Source organism: Ranitomeya imitator, chromosome 2, assembly GCF_032444005.1.
Source record: "Ranitomeya imitator isolate aRanImi1 chromosome 2, aRanImi1.pri, whole genome shotgun sequence".
Classification (NCBI taxonomy): Eukaryota; Metazoa; Chordata; class Amphibia; order Anura; family Dendrobatidae; genus Ranitomeya; species Ranitomeya imitator.
The window spans coordinates 420,895,901-420,914,012 of NC_091283.1; the positions used below are offsets into that span (position 1 = coordinate 420,895,901).

Consider the following 18,112-nt stretch of genomic DNA (forward strand, 5'->3'; position numbering starts at 1 on the left):
TACACTCTCGCTCTGCCTGTTTCTTGAATAGGCCTCCTTACCTTGACAAGTCAGCTGGTATGTCACTCTCCATCAGGAGAAACGTTACCCCTTAGACCCCAGTCCAGTGCCTCTCACCTAGCCAAATCAGTTCTCTTGCTTCGCACTGACGAGGGCCAAGAGCCCCATACACCGTGTTTGTGAATTGAGATACTGATTTGGCTTTAATCCTAAGTCATATTGCACGACTCATTAATGAGTTGATTGTAACTTGTAGGATCGCTACTTACAACAGGTGCTTGCTGCAATAGAGTTGAAGACCTCTTTTTCTCACAGGAGGCAATTTGCATATTTGTACTGATAGTTGCACTCTTTAGCGCAAAAGGGATGGAGGGTGTGTTCAAATAGGTGGAGTTATGCAGATTAGGCGGAGTTATGCAGATGTAAAAAAAATTGCGTTGGGCCCAGATTGAACACATCCCCACACACCCCCACACACACCAGAACTGCCATTTGAGAAGGCTTCCAGAGTTTAGAAAAAAAAAGGTTTTCCCCTGGGCAATCGTTTGGGCTCTCTCCACAGTGGGTCCTGGTTGTAGGCCATGGTGCGTCCGGAGTGGCAAACCATTTCAGGCCATCGCTTCTCGGCCTTTTGGCTAAGATCAAGTGTAGTGACCATATAGTTGCTGCCTTGGTCTTGACTGGAAGGTGCCTGGGGTACCCGGTTCCTTGGCCTGGGTGGATTGTCTCACTTATGGTGGGACTTCACCCCCCTGCTGCTATTAGGGAGCTGGATTAGTCCCCAGGCAACGAGTTGCGATCCCCCGGCGAAAGGCCGAGCCCGTCTTCATGGCAAGCCTTAGCCAAAACTGCTGCGATGCCATGCGAATGGCAATTCTTGTCTGGCGCAGGCCAGATCAGGAACTCGATTAAGGTCGAGGTTCCAGAAAACCATGTCGGGTACGACAACCCTCGAGAGTTCTACGTACAGGTTCTAAGGAATCTACTGGGTGTTAAGGAGAGTGATGTCTACTGCCTGCAGGAGAAGGGGCAGAACTCGTATGTCCTAACGCTGGCAACCAAGATTGTTTGCCAAAACTTCTATGAGCGAGTCAAGGGCGAGCGTTTCAGCAAGCTGTTGGATGGAGTGGTCTTCACGGCTCTGTATGGCGAACTTGACGTACCCCTCGTAATGCATATGTTCAACCCTCATGTGTCCCGAGAGGATATTGAGCTGTACCTGAACAGATACTGCACGTCTGTAAGGTACATGTTGAACGTCAAAGGGAAAAGCGGTTTCTGGAATGGGAAGCGGCGCTTTATGGTACGCTTTAGAGCTGACCCTGGGGGTGTAGAAGGCCTTATGCACCCCCCCCCTCCACAGTGGTGCTGGGGAGAGACCACGGCTATCTGTTTTACAACGGACAGCCGCTCAGATGCCGAAAGTGTGGCGACCTTGGTCACTTGCAAAGTGACTGTAAAAATGAGCGGATGAGTCAGTGCCACAACTGTGGTAAATGGGGTCATGCCTCAAAGGACTGCAAAAACGAAAAGACCTGCATTAGTTGCGGATGGGCTGATCAGCTGTTCAGCAATTGTCCAATGTGGACAAGGTCTCGTGGTGGCTACGGGGCATCTGCGGCTAGTTCCGCAGGGGTCCCAGCTGATGCAAGCAGGGCAAGCTCAGTGGTCACCGGTGTGAGCTTTGCGGACATCACTGCGGGTCTAATGCGGTCTGACTTAGTTGAAGCTCGAACGGTACCCAAGTCTAATGACTCGGCTCCCACAGCCGTAGTGGTACCTGTGCCTACTCCTGCAGATGTCCAGGTTCCGCCTGGTGGAGAGGGGGCACTTCCTCAGAGAAGATCTGAGAAAAATCAAAAAAAGAGGCATGTATCCAGAGCGGTTGGTGCCATTCCTGATGTCCATCCAGAGGTCCCTGCTGATGACCATGTTGACAGCGTATCGGATGTCTGCCCTGAAACCTGTCCAGAGGCCCAACCAGATGCCAATCCAGAGGGATGTCCTGATGTTTGTCCAAAGGATGGAGGCCATGAGTCAACTGGGGATCCTGGTGCCGGACCTGCTTGTCACACTGTTCTTGGGGATACATCTGTCGGAGGCTCTGACGGGGTTATGGACATTCCACCAGCTGCAGAGCCTGGAAAGAACCCTGCGGACCAGATGGATCTCAGCATCTGTGGTAAGAGGAGCCGTGAGGAGACTCGGGAGGAGGGAGGCCTACCTGAGTCATCCCGTAAAATCTTTCTGGCTGTTGCTCCACCTCTCCTCAGCCCAGAAGGGACTAACGTAATAGAGGAATACACGGACTCCGAGGACACTGCCAGTTTACTGACTGCGCCGTCTTTATCACCTGCCGTATCACAGATTATTGAGTCTGATGATGAGTGCCAAGAATCATTAAAAAAGACTTAACATGGCAGACATCCACATTGCCTCACTGAATGTGAGAAGCTTAAAGAGCCCCACTAGGAGGGCTGCTTTGTTTACATGGCTAATGACTTTGAGATTTGAGGTCTTTTTCCTGCAGGAGTGCGGTATTGATCATGGACTTTGATATTCCAACCTAATTAAAGACTGGACAGCAGGACCCTCTGTCTGGTCAGGGTCAAATGAAAATAAAGCTGCTGGGGTTGGGATTTTATTCAAAGGCCAAAATGTAAATATTTTATCTGTCACTGAAATTATTCCAGGCCGTGCCTTATTAGCCCACGTTGTTTTAAATGGTTTTACCTGTCGTTTTATGAATATTTATGCATCCCCCGAGAAAAATGAACGTGCCTCCATTTTTAATTACATATCTTTGTTTTTAACAGGTCCATCTCCAATAATAGTGGGAGGGGATTTTAATTGTGTCATGTTGGGAGAGGGGCGGAGTGGTGGTGATGGTGCTGGAAGAACAGACAAAACATCTAGTCTGTTAAAACACCTAGTGACAGATCTTAAATTACTAGATGTATGGAGGAAGTCCCACCCTTCTGACCCAGGATATACGTGGAAGGGTAGAGGGCTGTCTTCTTGCATTGATTTTATTTTTTGTTCTAATGATGTTTTTAAACCCAGTAACGTAGGGCTGATGGAAAACATATTTTCTGATCATGTGTTGCTACATGCCAACCTGCAGGTTCCTGGGGATGCAAATGTAGGTAAAGGTATGTGGAAACTTAATACTCTCCTTTTAGAAGACGAGTTGGTAAGGGCAGACTTTATAGCCAAATATAAATCTTGGAGGGGGCGGAAACACCCAAAACAGAGTATGCTGGGGTGGTGGGAGTGTGTTAAAACCCGCATTAAAGAGTTTTTTTTATCAAAGTTGGCAAAAGAAAGGCACGGGAAAAAAGAAAATGTTTTAGAGATTTTAATGTCAGGTTGCAAACTCTCCATAGGCTTAAGGAATGGGGAGTGCCTGGTGTGGATGGCGAGATGGCCAAAATCCAAACTGAAATCCACAAATTCCTGGACCAAAAAGGTAAAGAGGTCATTTTTTAGTGCCCGTGTAAAATACTTGGAAGAGGGTGAGTCATGCTCGAGGTTTTTCTTTAAAAAAGTGAATGACAAAAAACAAATGATTGTGGAATTGGAAGGAGAGACCTCCACTGTGGGCATTTTAGAGAAAACTTTTAATTTTTATAATGATCTTTTTAGCATTAAAAATATTGATGGGACCATGCTTTTAGGAAATCTTAATGTTTTATCCCAGTTTTTAAATAAGGAGGACCAGGAGTTTTTAGAAAACAATGTTTTAACATCTGAAGTTGAAGCGGCCCTAAAGAGTTTTGCTAATGGCAAGGCTCCTGGATCAGACGGCCTCCCTATTGAATTTTATATTTGTTTTTGGGATACTATTAAAACTGATTTTTTACAAGTAGTTAGTGAAGCCTTTATGGCCGACTCTTTACCGTACTCATGGCGTAAAAGCATGATCACCCTCATTTTTAAAAAAGGCGATAGAACAAAACTGGAAAATTGGAGGCCCATTTCACTATTAAATACTGATTATAAAATCCTTGCAAAAATTATTTCTGGTCGTCTAAAGGTTGTTATTAAAAATGTGATCCATCCTGATCAGGTATGTGGGGTCCCTGGGAGATCAATCTGGGAGCACCTTAATTTAATTCGGGATCTGATCTGGTATCAGAAGGAGAGAAAACAACCATTAGCGATTTTATCCTTGGATTTTATGAAGGCCTTTGATAGGGTCTCCCACTTTTATCTTTTTAAAGTTTTAGAAAGGATTGGGTTCCCTATGTCTTTTATCCAGAAAATATCGCTTTTATACAAACAGTCATTTGCACAGGTTTTAATTAATGGGTTTTTAACTAAAGAGGTGGTACTCCATTCCGGAGTAAAACAAGGCTGTCCCATGTCCCCACTTTTATTCGTCTGTTCCATTGAGCCACTGTTGTGCCTGCTGCGTCAGGACAAAGTGATCAGGGGGATTTTATTCCAGGTGGGGGTGGGCAGCAAGTTAAGGCTCTGGGCTATATGGATGATGTATCAGTGTATGGCACCAGCTCTGCATCCATTAATAGAGCAATTTTAATCATGGGAATTTTTAGTGCGTGTTCTGGTTTTAAGCTAAATATAAATAAATGTGACTGTTTTATAATGGGCCAATGGGAATCAGACCTCCCCCAGGTCCCAACACAATCAGTTGGAATTAAGATTCTGGGCATCTTGTTCAATCAGGCAAATGATGGTAAGGAAAACTGGGACCTGGTATTCAATAAATTGCACCAAAAGATTTCCCTGTGGCAAATCCGCTAATTATCAATGGAGGGTAAGATCCTGGTGATCAAGATGGTATTGCTTCCCATCATTTTGTATGCCGCCATGGTCTTCCCTTCAAACTCCTTTTATCTAAAAAAGCTTATGAAACCCATGTTTTACTTTCTTTGGGGGTCCAATATAGAGAAATTAAGGAGGGAGGTGGTTTGTAAAAGTAAAAAGAATGGTGGTAAGGCGTTTCCCAACCTAAAACTGTTCATTTTTATAAAGTTTTTTGTATTTTGTTATAAAAATTTGTACAATGTTGGGGCTTTCTCGTGCTTCCTGAGGTATGCAACAGGATTCACTTTCAGGAAGCTGGATTTCAGCATGAATGCAAACTCTCCTTTTCTTTTATCACCTCCCGAACAATACAGGGTCCTGGAAAGCACCATTTCTGAGTATGATTTAGCTCAGGTTGACCGACAGTTTCTTCTTGACCAGCGGAAACTGACAATTATTTGTAAGGGTCATGAAGTAATGCAGGACGTGTCCAACGTTTCCATTCCCAAAAGTAGGCTAGTATGGAATAATGTTGCCTGTCCAGCCCTTAGTAATTCCCAAAAGGATCTGGCTTGGCAGGTAGTTCATCAATGCCTCCCAACAAGGGCCTTCCAACACCATAGGGGTTTGGTTGCCAGTGCCAGGTGCCCTAGAGACAGGTGTGCGCCAGACGAGTCAGTCTTCCACTTATTTTGGGTGTGTTCCTACGCTCAGGAGCTCTGGCAAATAGTGGGTACCCTATTAAAGTGGATATGTGGGATACAATCCCTAACCTGTGACACAATTATTTATGGTATTATTAACTGCCCTACCATGAAACAAGCACGAGTGGCATGGCTAATGATCAATTGTTTTAAAGAATCCCTATGGAAAGTGCGAAATATATTCCTGTTTAAGCGTGATTTTATTTCTGTAAATGACTGCATTGGGTTGGCACTATGTGAGATGTATACATACTACCTGCGAGATTGTAAAAAAATGGGAGTTAAAGAAGCAAAACAGTTATGGTGTTTTGTTGTGAATTCTGTGGCTGAATTCACTCCTGTGGTCACAAGTGGTACTGCAGCTTCTGAGCTTCCTCCCTCAGGTGTTCTGGTGAGCTCGTTGGCTTCTTTGTTATTTAACTCCGCCTGATTCTGTCTTCCTTGCTCCTAGTCAATGTTCCAGTGTTGGATCTGAGCTTCTGGATCTTTCCTGTGGCCTGCTGCTCTGCTTAGATAAGTGCTTTTTGCTTTTGTTGCTACTTTTTCTGTCCAGCTTGTCTATTCGTTTTGCTGGAAGCTCTGAGACGCAAAGGGTGTACCGCCGTGCCGTTAGTTCGGCACGGTGGGTCTTTTTGCCCCTTTGCGTGGTTTTTTGCTTTAGGGTTTTTGTAGACTGCAAAGTTCTCTTTGCTATCCTCGCTCTATCTAGAATATCGGGCCTCACTTTGCTGAATCTATTTCATCCCTACATTTGTCTTTTCATCTTGCTAACAGTCATTATATGTGGGGGGCTGCCTTTTCCTTTGGGGTATTTCTCTGAGGCAAGTCAGGCTTGTTTTTCTATCTTCAGGCTAGTCAGCTCCTCAGGCTGTGCCGAGTTGCATAGGTAGTGTCAGGCGCAATCCACAGCCACCTTTAGTTGTGTTTAGGATAGGTTCAGGTTTGCAGTCTACAGAGATTCCACGTCTCAGAGCTCGTTCTATTGTTTTTGGGTTATTGTCAGATCACTGTATGTGCTCTGATTGCTGGCACACTGTGTCACTGGATTGCCTTCATAACAGTACTAGGAGCCAACCTAATGATTCTCAATAGAGGGAAAAAAGAAGTTCTGACATCATTTTTTTTTTTCTCTCAGCTCTGTGTTCAGTTTTTTTTTTTTTTTCCCCTAGACATTTGGGTGTTTCAGGACACAGGTGTGGACATGGATATTCAGGGTCTGTGCTCTTCAATGGATAATCTCGTTATAAATGTACAAAGGATTCAAGATACTATTGATCAGAAATCTAGGTTAGAACCAAGAATTCCTATTCCTGATTTGTTTTTTGGTGATAGAACTAAGGGTACCGTCACACAGTGGCATTTTGATCGCTACGACGGCACGATTTGTGACGTTCCAGCGATATATCCGTGACGTTCCAGCGATCTCGCTGTGTCTGACACGCTCCTGCGATCAGGGACCCGCTGAGAATCGTACGTTGTAGCAGATCGTTTGAAACTTTCTTTCGTCGTCTAGTGTCCCGCTGTGGCGGCATGATCGCATGGTGTAACAAAGGTGTGCACGATATTGTATACGATGTGCGCATAGTAACTAACGGCTTCTACATCGCACATACGCCATGAAATTATCGCTCCAGCGTCGTACATTGCAAAGTGTGACCGCAGTCTACAACGCTGGAGCGATATTGTTACGACGCTGGAGCGTCACGGATCGTGCCGTCGTAGCGATCAAAATGCCACTGTGTGACGGTACCCTTAGTTCCTTAATTTCAAAAATAATTGTAAGCTATTTCTGGCCTTGAAACCTCATTCTTCTGGTAATCCTATTCAACAGGTTTTGATTATTATTTCTTTTTTGCGCGGCGACCCTCAGGACTGGGCATTTTCTCTTGCGCCAGGAGACCCTGCATTGAGTAATGTCAATGCGTTTTTCCTGGCGCTCGGATTACTTTACGATGAGCCTAGTTCAGTGGATCAGGCTGAGAAAAATTTGCTGGCTTTGTGCCAGGGTCAGGATGATATAGAAGTATATTGTCAGAAATTTAGGAAGTGGTCAGTACTCACTCTGTGGAATGAATCTGCGCTGGCAGCTTTGTTCAGAAAGGGTCTCTCTGAGGCTCTTAAGGATGTCATGGTGGGTTTTCCTATGCCTGCTGGTTTGAATGAGTCTATGTCTTTGGCCATACAGATCGGTCGACGCTTGCGTGAGCGTAAATCTGTGCACCATTTGGCGGTATTGCCTGAGATTGAACCTGAGCCTATGCAGTGCGATAGGACTATGACCAGAGTTGAACGGCAAGAACACAGACGTCTGAATGGTCTGTGTTTCTACTGTGGTGATTCCACTCATGCTATTTCTCATTGTCCTAAGCGCACTAAGCGGTTCGATAGGTCTGCCGTCATTGGTACTGTACAATCCAAATTCCTTCTGTCCATTACCTTGATATGCTCTTTGTCATCGTATTCTGTCATGGCGTTTGTGGATTCAGGTGCTGCCCTGAATCTGATGGATTTGGATTATGCTAAACGTTGTGGGTTTTTCTTGGAGCCTTTGCGGTGTCCTATTCCATTGAGAGGAATTGATGCTACACCTTTGGCCAAGAATAAACCTCAGTACTGGACCCAGCTGACCATGTGCATGGCTCCTGCACATCAGGAAGTTATTCGCTTTCTGGTGCTACATAATCTGCATGATGTGGTCGTGTTGGGGTTGCCATGGCTGCAAACCCATAATCCTGTATTGGATTGGAACTCTATGTCGGTATCCAGCTGGGGTTGTCAGGGGGTACATGGTGATGTTCCATTTTTGTCTATTTCGTCATCCACTCCTTCTGAGGTCCCAGAGTTCTTGTCTGATTATCAGGATGTATTTGAAGAGTCCAAGTCCGATGCCCTACATCCGCATAGGGATTGTGATTGTGCTATCAATTTAATTCCTGGTAGTAAATTCCCTAAAGGTCGATTATTTAATTTATCCGTACCTGAACACGCCGCTATGCGCAGTTATGTGAAGGAATCCCTGGAGAAGGGACATATTCGCCCATCGTCATCACCACTGGGAGCAGGGTTCTTTTTTGTAGCCAAGAAGGATGGTTCGCTGAGACCGTGTATTGATTACCACCTTCTTAATAAGATCACTGTTAAATTTCAGTATCCCTTGCCATTGTTATCTGACTTGTTTGCTCGGATTAAGGGGGCTAGTTGGTTCACTAAGATAGATCTTCGTGGTGCGTATAACCTGGTGAGAATCAGGCAAGGAGATGAATGGAAAACTGCATTTAATACGCCCGAGGGTCATTTTGAGTATCTAGTGATGCCGTTCGGACTTGCCAATGCTAAATCTGTGTTTCAGTCTTTTATGCATGACATCTTCTGTGAGTATCTGGATAAATTCCTGATTGTTTACTTGGATGACATTTTGATCTTCTCAGATGATTGGGACTCATGTGAAGCAGGTCAGAATGGTTTTCCAGGTCCTGCGTGCTAATTCTTTGTTTGTGAAGGGATCAAAGTGTCTCTTCGGTGTGCAGAAAGTTTCATTTTTGGGGTTCATCTTTTCCCCTTCTACTATCGAGATGGATCCGGTTAAGGTCCAAGCCATCCAGGATTGGACTCAGCCGACATCTCTGAAAAGTCTGCAAAAATTCCTGGGCTTTGCTAATTTTTATCGTCGCTTCATCTGTAATTTTTCTAGCATTGCCAAACCATTGACTGATTTGACCAAGAAGGGTGCTGATTTGATTAATTGGCCTTCTGCTGCTGTGGAAGCTTTTCAGGAGTTGAAGCATCGTTTTTGTTCTGCCCCTGTGTTGTGTCAACCAGATGTTTCTCTTCCGTTCCAGGTCGAGGTTGATGCTTCTGAGATTGGAGCAGGAGCGGTTTTGTCACAGAGAGGTTCTGGTTGCTCAGTGATGAAACCATGTGCTTTCTTTTCCAGGAAGTTTTCGGCTGCTGAGCGTAATTATGATGTGGGCAACCGAAAGTTGCTGGCCATGAAGTGGGCATTCGAGGAATGGCGTCATTGGCTTGAAGGAGCTAAGCATCGCATGGTGGTATTGACTGATCATAAGAACCTTACTTATCTCAAGTCTGCCAAGCGCTTGAATCCTAGACAGGCCCGTTGGTCGTTATTTTTTGCCCGCTTCGATTTTGTGATTTCGTACCTTCCGGGCTCTAAAAATGTGAAGGCGGATGCTCTGTCTAGGAGTTTTGTGCCCGACTCTCCGGGTTCATCTGAGCCGGCGAGTATCCTCAAGGAAGGAGTCATTGTGTCTGCCATCTCCCCTGATTTGCGGCGAGTGTTGCAAAAATTTCAGGCGAATAAACCTGATCGTTGTCCGGCGGAGAAACTGTACGTCCCTGATAGGTGGACTAGTAAAGTTATCTCTGAACTTCATTGTTCGGTGTTGGCTGGTCATCCTGGAATCTTTGGTACCAGAGAGTTGGTGGCTAGATCCTTCTGGTGGCCATCTCTGTCACGGGATGTACGTACTTTTGTGCAGTCCTGTGGGATTTGTGCTAGGGCTAAGCCCTGCTGTTCACGTGCCAGTGGGTTGCTTTTGCCCTTGCCGGTTCCAAAGAGGCCTTGGACACATATTTCGATGGATTTCATTTCTGACCTTCCCGTTTCTCAAAAGATGTCAGTCATTTGGGTGGTCTGTGATCGCTTTTCTAAAATGGTCCATCTGGTGCCCTTGGTTAAATTGCCTTCCTCCTCTGATTTGGTGCCATTGTTCTTCCAGCATGTGGTTCGTTTGCATGAAATTCCTGAGAATATTGTTTCTGACAGAGGTTCCCAGTTTGTTTCGAGGTTTTGGCGAGCCTTTTGTGGTAGGATGGGCATTGACCTATCTTTTTCCTCGGCTTTCCATCCTCAGACTAATGGCCAGACCGAACGAACCAATCAGACCGTGGAAACATATCTGAGATGTTTTGTTTCTGCAGACCAGGATGATTGGGTGTCCTTTTTGCCGTTGGCTGAGTTCGCCCTTAATAATCGGGCCAGCTCGGCTACCTTGGTCTCTCCATTTTTCTGCAATTCTGGGTTCCATCCTCGTTTCTCTTCAGGACAGGTTGAGTCTTCGGACTGTCCTGGTGTGGATTCTGTGGTGGACAGGTTGCAGCAGATCTGGACTCAGGTAGTGGACAATTTGACCTTGTCCCAGGAGAAGGCTCAACTTTTCGCTAATCGCAGACGCCGTGTGGGTCCCCGACTTCGTGTTGGGGATCTGGTTTGGTTATCTTCTCGTCAAATTCATAGCCATGAGTCTGACCAGACGTGTCTGACCATCTTAGAAATTGCATTTTTAAATTGCAGTTTTTTAATTGCTATGAATTAGACTAGAATTCCATGGGGCATTTGAGCATTCATCACTGCTGTACTTTCATCATCCTCATCACCACCTGTATCCTCTAATCAAGCTGTTTTGTCTACCCACAGGTATGCTGCTGTCCATCTACTCTGCCTTTCCTGCAATGTGTGTTTATGTGAACTGCATATAATTCCCACCTGGTATGCTGCTGTCCATCTACTCTGCCTTTCCTGCAATGTGTGTTTATGTGAACTGCATATAATTCCCACCTGGTATGCTGCTGTCCATCTACTCTGCCTTTCCTGCAATGTGTGTTTATGTGAACTGCATATAATTCCCACCTGGTATGCTTTGCTTACCCATTGTTTTCTATCCATTCGCATTTCACTTCCCTTGCTTCTTGCTTGCATACCTGAGTGGCCATCTACCCCACCCCCTCTTTATGACCTGGCTTAACTGTGAACATGTGCTCTAGACACACACGCCCACATCCTCCCTCTCAGCTGTGAGCCCTTAGGTGCCCATAAATTCATAGCCATGAGTCTGACCAGACGTGTCTGACCATCTTAGAAATTGCATTTTTAAATTGCAGTTTTTTAATTGCTATGAATTAGACTAGAATTCCATGGGGCATTTGAGCATTCATCACTGCTGTACTTTCATCATCCTCATCACCACCTGTATCCTCTAATCAAGCTGTTTTGTCTACCCACAGGTATGCTGCTGTCCATCTACTCTGCCTTTCCTGCAATGTGTGTTTATGTGAACTGCATATAATTCCCACCTGGTATGCTGCTGTCCATCTACTCTGCCTTTCCTGCAATGTGTGTTTATGTGAACTGCATATAATTCCCACCTGGTATGCTGCTGTCCATCTACTCTGCCTTTCCTGCAATGTGTGTTTATGTGAACTGCATATAATTCCCACCTGGTATGCTTTGCTTACCCATTGTTTTCTATCCATTCGCATTTCACTTCCCTTGCTTCTTGCTTGCATACCTGAGTGGCCATCTACCCCACCCCCTCTTTATGACCTGGCTTAACTGTGAACATGTGCTCTAGACACACACGCCCACATCCTCCCTCTCAGCTGTGAGCCCTTAGGTGCCCATAAATTCATAGCCATGAGTCTGACCAGACGTGTCTGACCATCTTAGAAATTGCATTTTTAAATTGCAGTTTTTTAATTGCTATGAATTAGACTAGAATTGGACTGGAATTGACTGGAAGGTAAAGGAATAGAAAACCACTATAATGTTTCGGTTTCTTTTCACATTCACCCCCATACTACTCTATTTCTTCCTATCTCCTGTAGTCCCTCCACCCAGTAAAGAACTAGTCATTTCTCCCTCCATCCTCCCCAGTCATCTCACCTCCTCCACAGAACTATTCCTCCACATACAATCCTTTCTCGCCAGGCACACACGGCCACATCATGACCTATCCAGCTCACACCTTCTAACGCTCTGTCTGCTGCTCCTCATTGCTGGCGACATATCCCCAAATCCTGGCCCTCCTCATCACATCCCCACACTCATTTCTAATCCCCTGCCACGATCCTCTACACGTCCTCGCAACCACAGTAACCTCATACCCATTCACCCTGCCCCCACTCCCCCAATTTCCCTATCTGGAGCACTATGGAATGCACGCTCTGTCTGCAATAAACTTCCATTTATCCATGACCTCTTTATCAATAACAAACTCTCCTTCCTCGGCATCACTGAAACCTGGCTCACCCCTTCTGACACAGCCTCCCCTGCGGCACTCTCTTACGGTGGCTTCCACCTTTCTCACACACCCCGCCCCAGCAGCAAGCATGGCGGAGGAGTTGGTTTTCTCCTGCCAGATAACTGCTCCTTCACCCCAATCCCACTGCCACCCTCTGTTATCCTCCCTTCCTTTGAGGTGCACTCTGTGCGCATCTACTCCCCCTCCAACCTCCAACTGGCTGTCATCTACCGTCCCCCAGGGCCAACCACCACCTTCTTCGACCACTTCACCACCTGGCTACTCCACTTCCTCGCCGCTGACATCCCCACTATCATCATGGGTGACTTCAACATCCCCATTGACACTTCCCTCTCAGCTGCCACTAAACTTCTATCTCTCACTTCCTCCTTTGGCCTCACTCAATGGTCTTCTACAGCCACCCACAAAGATGGTCACACACTGGACCTCATTCTCACCCGCCTCTGCTCCCTATCTAACCTCTCAAACTCACCTCTTCCTCTTTCTGACCACAACCTACTTACATTCTCTTCCCTTTCCACTCCTTGTCTACAACCCCCACCCCACAAACTCTCACACCCTCGCAGAAATCTTAAACACCTTGATCTTCACTCACTCTCTGAATCCCTCCTCCCTCTCACAGACATAAGCTCCCTACACAATGCGGATGATGCTGCCACTCTATATAACACCACAATAGCTGCAACTTTGGAATCTCTTGCCCCTCTCACACATACCAAAGCTCGCAAAATCAACAGACAACCCTGGCACACCAACATGACAAAAGAACTGAGGCGAGCTTCCAGAGCTGCTGAGCGCAGATGGAAAAGATCCCACTCCATCGAGCACTTCATCGCATTCAAACAGTCCCTCACTGCTTTCAAAACCATGCTCGCCACAGCAAAACAAACCTACTTCTCATCTCTCATATCCTCCCTGTCTCACAACCCCAAACAGTTATTCAACACCTTCAACTCTCTCCTCCGTCCCCCAGCACCTCCTCCCTCCCCACTCATCTCAGCTGAAGACTTCGCCTCATTTTTCAAGCAGAAAATTGAGAACATCAGAGACAATTTTAGTAAACAACCCCCAGAACCCTTCCTCCCAACTACCCAGCCCTCCACCTCCAAAACCAACTTCTCCACCATTACAGAAGACGGACTCTCCACTCTACTCTCAAGATCGCATCTCACCACCTGTGCACTTGACCCACTCCCATCCCACTTCATCCCAAACCTCACCACAGTCTTCATCCCAACCCTAACCCATCTCTTTAACCTATCACTAACAACTGGCATTTTCCCCTCAAGCTTTAAACATGCCACAATCACACCTATCCTCAAAAAGCCCTCTCTTGACCCATCCTCTGTATCTAGCTATCGCCCTATATCACTTCTCCCCTTTGCCTCAAAACTACTGGAACAACATGTCCATATTGAACTGTCCTCCCATCTATCTTCCTGCTCCTTCTTCGACCGCTTTCAATCAGGCTTCCGGTCACACCACTCCACTGAAACTGCCCTAACTAAGGTCACCAATGACCTATTAACCGCCAAGAGCAAGCGACACTACTCTGTCCTCCTCCTCCTGGACCTGTCCTCTGCCTTTGACACAGTGGACCATTCCCTGCTGCTGCAGACCCTCTCATCCCTTGGCATCACAGAATTGGCCCTATCCTGGATCTCATCATACCTAACTGACCGTACATTCAGCGTCTCCCACTCACACACCACCTCCTCACCTCGCCCCCTATCTGTCGGAGTCCCGCAAGGTTCAGTTCTAGGACCCCTGCTCTTCTCCATCTACACCTTTGGCCTGGGACAGCTCATAGAATCTCACGGCTTTCAGTATCATCTCTATGCTGAAGACAGACAGATCTACATCTCTGGACCAGATATCACCTCCCTACTAACCAGAATCCCTCAATGTCTGTCTGCTATTTCATCCTTCTTCTCCACTAGATTTCTAAAACTTAACATGGACAAAACAGAATTCATCATCTTTCCCCCATCTCACGCGATCTCCCCAACGAACCTATCCATTACAGTAAACGGCTGCCCACTCTCCCCAGTCCCACAAGCCCGCTGTCTTGGGGTAATCCTTGACACTGATCTCTCCTTTAAACCACATATCCAAACCCTTTCCACTTCCTGCCGCCTCCAACTCAAAAATATTTCACGGATCCGCACATTCCTAAACCAAGAATCTGCAAAAACCCTAGTCCATGCCCTCATCATCTCCCGCCTTGACTACTGTAACCTCCTGCTCTGTGGCCTCCCCTCTAACACTCTTGCACCCCTCCAATCTATTCTAAACTCTGCTGCCCGACTAATCCACCTGTCCCCCCGCTATTCCCCGGCCTCTCCCCTCTGTCAATCCCTGCACTGGCTCCCCATCACCCAGAGACTCCAGTACAAAAGCCTAACCATGACATATAAAGCCATCCACAACCTGTCTCCTCCATACATCTGTGACCTCGTCTCCCGGTACTTTCCTGCACGCAACCTCCGATCCTCACAAGATCTCCTTCTCTACTCCCCTATTATCTCCTCTTCCCACAATCGCATACAAGATTTCTCTCGTGCATCCCCCCTACTCTGGAATGCTCTACCACAACATATCAGACTCTCGCCTACCATCGAAACCTTCAAAAAGAACCTGAAGACCCACCTCTTCCGACAAGCCTACAACCTGCAGTAACCACCGATTGACCAAACCGCTGCACGGCCAGCTCTACCCTCACCTACTGTATCCTCACCCATCCCTTGTAGATTGTGAGCCCTCGCGGGCAGGGTCCTCTCTCCTCCTGTACCAGTTGTGACTTGTATTTTTCAAGATTATTGTACTTGTTTTATTATGTATACCCCTCCTCACATGTAAAGCGCCATGGAATAAATGGCGCTATAATAATAAATAATAATAATAATAATATTCCTATGAAGGTTTCCTCTCCTAAATTTAAACCTCGTTTTATTGGTCTGTATAGGATTTCTGAGATTCTCAATCCTGTGTCTTTTCGTCTGACCCTCCCAGACTCCTTTTCCATACATAATGTATTCCATAGGTCGTTGTTGCGGAGATACGTGGCACCTATGGTTCCTTCTGTTGAGCCTCCTGCCCCGGTTTTGGTGGAGGGGGAATTGGAGTATATTGTGGAGAAAATTTTGGATTCTCGTGTTTCTAGACGGAAACTCCAGTATCTGGTTAAATGGAAGGGTTATGCTCAGGAAGATAATTCCTGGCTTTTTGCCTCTGATGTCCATGCTCCAGATCTTGTTCGTGCCTTTCATGTGGCTCATCCTGGTCGGCCTGGGGGCTCTGGTGAGGGTTCGGTGACCCCTCCTCAAGGGGGGGGGTACTGTTGTGAATTCTGTGGCTGAATTCACTCCTGTGGTCACAAGTGGTACTGCAGCTTCTGAGCTTCCTCCCTCAGGTGTTCTGGTGAGCTCGTTGGCTTCTTTGTTATTTAACTCCGCCTGATTCTGTCTTCCTTGCTCCTAGTCAATGTTCCAGTGTTGGATCTGAGCTTCTGGATCTTTCCTGTGGCCTGCTGCTCTGCTTAGATAAGTGCTTTTTGCTTTTGTTGCTACTTTTTCTGTCCAGCTTGTCTATTCGTTTTGCTGGAAGCTCTGAGATGCAAAGGGTGTACCGCCGTGCCGTTAGTTCGGCACGGTGGGTCTTTTTGCCCCTTTGCGTGGTTTTTTGCTTTAGGGTTTTTGTAGACTGCAAAGTTCTCTTTGCTATCCTCGCTCTATCTAGAATATCGGGCCTCACTTTGCTGAATCTATTTCATCCCTACGTTTGTCTTTTCATCTTGCTAACAGTCATTATATGTGGGGGGCTGCCTTTTCCTTTGGGGTATTTCTCTGAGGCAAGTCAGGCTTGTTTTTCTATCTTCAGGCTGTGCCGAGTTGCATAGGTAGTGTCAGGCGCAATCCACAGCCACCTTTAGTTGTGTTTAGGATAGGTTCAGGTTTGCAGTCTACAGAGATTCCACGTCTCAGAGCTCGTTCTATTGTTTTTGGGTTATTGTCAGATCACTGTATGTGCTCTGATTGCTGGCACACTGTGTCACTGGATTGCCTTCATAACAGTGTTTACAAATTTGGAACATGTATTTACATATGTAAATTATATGCATACTAGTTGCTTTTATTTGTGTTCTTAATTGTACTTTTAATCAGATTTTGTTTTAAGCCATGTTTTATTCAAGTGTGAATTTTTATTGTACTTGGATTATTTTAACAATGGTTTTAAAATCTGAAAGAATTGTAAATGTGTCTCAGCAAAAGAAAAGAACACAGTTTTATATGCATATGTATTGTACTGTTTTTATTGTTTTGTTTTTTTTTACCCTGTTTTAAAATCAGATTTGTATTTGTTTTTATGTCATATTTTATTCAAGTATTGGATTTGTTTGAAATTTATGATATATGTCTGATTTTAATAAAGCTAATTTGAAAAGTGATCTGTTCTTATCAGTTTAATATCTGATACGTCCCCTATTTGGGGACCATATATTAAATGGATTTTTAGAAAAGGGAGCTGGAAATGGAGCTTGCTCTGTCCACTCCACGCATTGACCCGTTATTGCAGTATCTCCGGGAACAGTGCACCCCTTCTCTGATCCGGTTTCCAAAAACAGATTGAATTGAATTGAAATCAGCACAGCAAGTTGTCATTTAACCCTTTATGAAAATTCTTTTCAGGGTCAAATAAGAACGTTTCAGATGGCAAATGTAGCAATTTGCTCAATTTCACTGGAAAATTTGCAACATTTCCTGTGCCTTGCTTTCACCTATGCATGTTCAGCATTGGATTGCATCCAATATGCAATCAATCAATCAATCAATCAATCAATCTTTGCTGGTTGCAACAGGTGTGTTAAGATGTAGGCCCGAATGAGGCCTTTGTAACAGTGTTGCTAATATATTGTGCCATCTACAAAATTAGGCCCCTGCTGTCTGTCAGTATTAAGTGTTTAAATTGAAGTATCCTGCGAGTAGTTCGGCCATACATACTACATTTGTGACCGCATGCACGAATTCCTTTGTAAAACATTGGCTCCCTCTTGTGGACCACTGACTTTTAATTATGTGGTGTATATGTATTTAAATAAAAAAGGAAAAATGGGGTCTGTGATGATCTTGAATATGCTAGTTGTTAGGGCTGGCGGAACGCACCGAGTAAATATAGAGATGTTATTTGGTGCGTTCGCAGCCCGGGGTCCACCGTGCAGGAAAAGAACCTGCTGCTGGCAAACAGTGGCACAATATGGCGGTAGAAGCGAACTCTGTTGCTTCACAGAGTCGCTATAAGGAAAGGACTGTGTCCTGTTAAACTCCACAGGAATACACAGTAACTGCTGAGCAGATAGCAGCTTGTGGTCACGCAGTCCAGGAGGCAAATATACAATCTCCTCACCGGAGGAGCCGGTATTCTAGTGGCTTATTTCAGCCGGGGCCCTGTAACCAAACACACAATCTCCTCACCGGAGGTGCCGGTATTCTAGTGGCTTATTTCAGCCGGGTCCCTGAATACACACAAGCGTGACCACACTGGCGCAAAACTCATGTCATGCATTGATACTAGCGCATG

The 18,112-nt window shown here is 45.7% G+C and overlaps 1 non-coding gene across 1 annotated transcript; it reads left to right on the plus strand.

Moving 5' to 3' along the window:
- The first annotated feature begins 16,943 nt into the window (after positions 1-16,943).
- LOC138668067 (U2 spliceosomal RNA) lies at positions 16,944-17,135 on the plus strand. The gene has a single exon (XR_011319064.1). It is a non-coding gene; the product is annotated as a U2 spliceosomal RNA (small nuclear RNA).
- Positions 17,136-18,112: the final 977 nt, after the last annotated feature.